Below are 3392 nucleotides of genomic sequence, written 5' to 3'. Positions count from 1 at the left end.
TGGATGTGAGCTAGAGAAGTTGGATTAAAAATGATGGTATTGCACTTGAACTGTCTAACGGATGTTTAGGGTAGGCCTCCACAGGTAAAGGAAGAACCTATAGAGTTAGTTATTTAAAGAAATATAGTCTATGTGTCTGTTTTTGTGCCAGGCCCATGCTGTTTTGGTTACTGTATCTTTGTAGTATAGTTTGAAGTGCCAGCTTTGTTTATTTTGCTTATAATTGCATTGGCTATTTGGGCTCTTTTTTGGTTTCATATGAGTTTTAGGATAGTTCTTTCTAATCCTATAAAAAATGACATTGGCGTAATAGTAATAACATAGAATGTGTAGATTGCTTTCAACACTGTGGCTATTTTAATGATATTGACTCTTCCAATCCATGAGTAGAGAATATTTTTCCATTTGTTTGTGTCACCTGTGATTTCTTTCAGCAATGTTTCATTGTTTTCCTTGTAGAGATCTTTCACCTCCTTGGTTAAAAGTATTCCTAGGTATTTTATCTTTTTTGTGGCTATTGTAAATGGGATTGTGTTCTTCATTTGGCTGTCAACATGAACGTAATTGATATATAGAAATGCTACTGGTTTTTGCACATTGATTTTCTATACTGAAACTTTACTGAAGTCATTTTTAAGTTCCAGGAGCCTTTTGATGGAGTCCTTGGGGTTTTCTAGGAATAGAATCATATGGTCAGCAAAGATAGGCAGCTTAACTTCTTCTTTCCCCACTTGGATGAGTTTTATTTCTTTTACTTGTCTGATTGCTCTGGCTATGACTTCCAGGACTATGTTGAATAGGAGTGGTGAGAGTAGGCATTCTTGTCTTGTTCCAGTTCTTCAAGAAAATGCTTACAGCTTTTCCCATTTGTTACGATGTTGGCTGTGGGTTTTTCATAGATGGGCCTTATTATTTTGAGGTATGTTCCTTTGATGCCTAGTTTCTTGAGGGTTTTTTTAATCATGAAAAGATGTTAGATTTTATAGAAGGCTTCTTTTGCATCTATTGAGATAATTATATGGCATATGTTTTTAGTTCTGTTTATGTGGTGAATCATATGTTTGATTACTGTATGTTGAACAAACCTTGCATCCCAGTAATGAAGACTAGATACAAACAGCTCACAAACATGAGAAATTCTCAACATCACTGATCATCAGAGAAGTATAAATCAAAACCACAAAGCGATACCATTTCATACCAGTCAGAATGGCTATTATTAAAATGTCAAAAAACAACAGATGCTGGTGAGGTCATGGGTAAAAGGCAACACTTATGCACTGTTGTTGGGAATATAAATTAGTTCAGCTACTGTGTAAAGCAATTTGGAGATTTCTCAAAGAACTTTAAACGAAACTACCATTTGACACATCTATCTCATTACTGGGTATATATCCAGAAGAAAATAAATCATCCTACCCAAAAGACACATGCACTCATATGTTTGTTACAGCACTATTCACAATAGCAAAGACATGGAATCAACCTAGGTGCCCATCAGTGGTGGATTGGATAAATAAAATGTCATAAATATACACTGTGGAATACTACACAGCCATAAAAAAGAACAAAATCATATCCTTTGCAACAACATGGGTGTAACTGGAGGCCATTAACCTAAGTAAATTAATGCAAGAACAGAAAAACAAATACCACATGTTCCCACTTATCAGTGGGAGCTAAACATCAGTTATCATGGACATAAAGATGGCAATAACAGACACTGGGGACTGCTAGAGAGGGGAGAGAAGAGAGTAGTATCCAACTGACTGTTGGATACTATTTTCATTACCTGGGTGATGGGATCATTCATTAAAAAAAACCTTAACATCACACGATACATCCATGTAACAAACCTGCACACATACACCTGATCTAAAATAAAACATGAATTATTCAAAAAATAATTTAAAGTTTTTTTTTTAAAAATTAGAAGTAAAGATAAATTATTTGAAGAGAAATGTGGTAATTAGGAATGGGTATTCTGTTTAATTAAAATTTACCAGTGTGTATTATGTATCAAAATACTTGATTTAAATTTTGTTCATGGCTTTCATCTCAACAATTCTACTTCTAGCAATCAGTCTAATGGAAATAACCTATAGTATCCACAAAGAATTACAGAAAGGACACTATCTGAACTGACTAGATCTTCCCACTGCTCAAGACAGAGCCTGAAACAAGGACTTGTAATAGTGCAGTGATACCGGGCTGCTGGAATGAAGGATAGGAGAGATTAAGGGAAGGAGAAAAAGCTGTCATAATATTTGTTGTCAAGGTCACTACAGAGAGCAACTGGGACTTGGCTTTACCTGACATCTCAAAAGCCTATAGAATGCCTCTAAGTTTTTCTCTGGAGGATTAACTGAGAGATGAATTCCTCCATGAAGGCTTATATCTCATTGGCTGAGGGCTACTCTTCAGGGATTACCTATGTTATCCACTCCCACTCCACTCCCGCTACAATATGCATGAAGTAGTGCCAATTCTTGGGCATTCTTGGCCACAGAATGAGGGAAAGAAATCCGTTTCAGGAGAGATTTTGTCAGCTTACAGTAAGTTGAAACCCAAACAAAACTATCTACCGCACTTGTTGCCGAATTCGATGGGGAGACTTGGCAGGGGAGATAGCATGATCACAAAGGTGGTTTTCCCAGGGCAAGATTTATTCACTGCGCTCTGGATGTGCTGACCCCTACGACTTCCACCCAAGGGGGAAGCTTGACTGGTTAGTTAGTTGTAGCAGGGGACTATGTTCACACTTTCTCTGGGTCTAAAATATTAAACGACAACAGCAACAAAAAAATCAATGGGGAGATCTAGGACATGGAGGCAGGACATTAGAGCCATTTGATTTAAAAAATCATGGTGGTTATTTTAAAATATGTTCAAAAATTGGGGATGGCCAAATAAACAAAATATACACAAAAGTGGAGTTTGGTTACTATAGTGTACAGCTAACCTATATGACAAAATATTTTGTAGCCACCTAAATATTTTTAGAAGCGTATTTAATGCTTTAGGAAATTGTTCATAATATTAAGTGAACAAAATAAATAATAAAGTTATACAGGTCTTTTTATATATGCATAAAATTATTTGAAAAAATATATTAACGTATTAACAGTGGTGACTTGGGTGTAGTAGAATTATGGTTTATCTTCATTTACTCTTTTGTACTTCTTCATATTTCCTAAATGGTTTACAAAGATCACATATTATTTTAGTAATAAAAAATCGATGGAAACAAATTTTCATTGCATTGGACTCATTCTACAGTTCCACTTTCTAGGAATTCATCCAGGCTTTATGAACTATGGACTCACTGTAAAATCTTTTCTCAACCAAATATTCAATGTGCACCCTAAAGCCTCATTACAAATTTGACTGTC

General features: G+C 35.5%; 1 non-coding gene across 1 annotated transcript; it reads left to right on the top strand.

Moving 5' to 3' along the window:
- The first annotated feature begins 2611 nt into the window (after positions 1-2611).
- On the top strand, positions 2612-2771 carry LOC126951899 (U1 spliceosomal RNA). Its single transcript, XR_007724731.1, has one exon. It is a non-coding gene; the product is annotated as a U1 spliceosomal RNA (small nuclear RNA).
- Positions 2772-3392: the final 621 nt, after the last annotated feature.

Source organism: Macaca thibetana, chromosome 3 (genome assembly GCF_024542745.1).
Source record: "Macaca thibetana thibetana isolate TM-01 chromosome 3, ASM2454274v1, whole genome shotgun sequence".
NCBI lineage: Eukaryota > Metazoa > Chordata > Mammalia > Primates > Cercopithecidae > Macaca > Macaca thibetana.
This window is presented reverse-complemented; position numbering and strand designations above follow the sequence as displayed.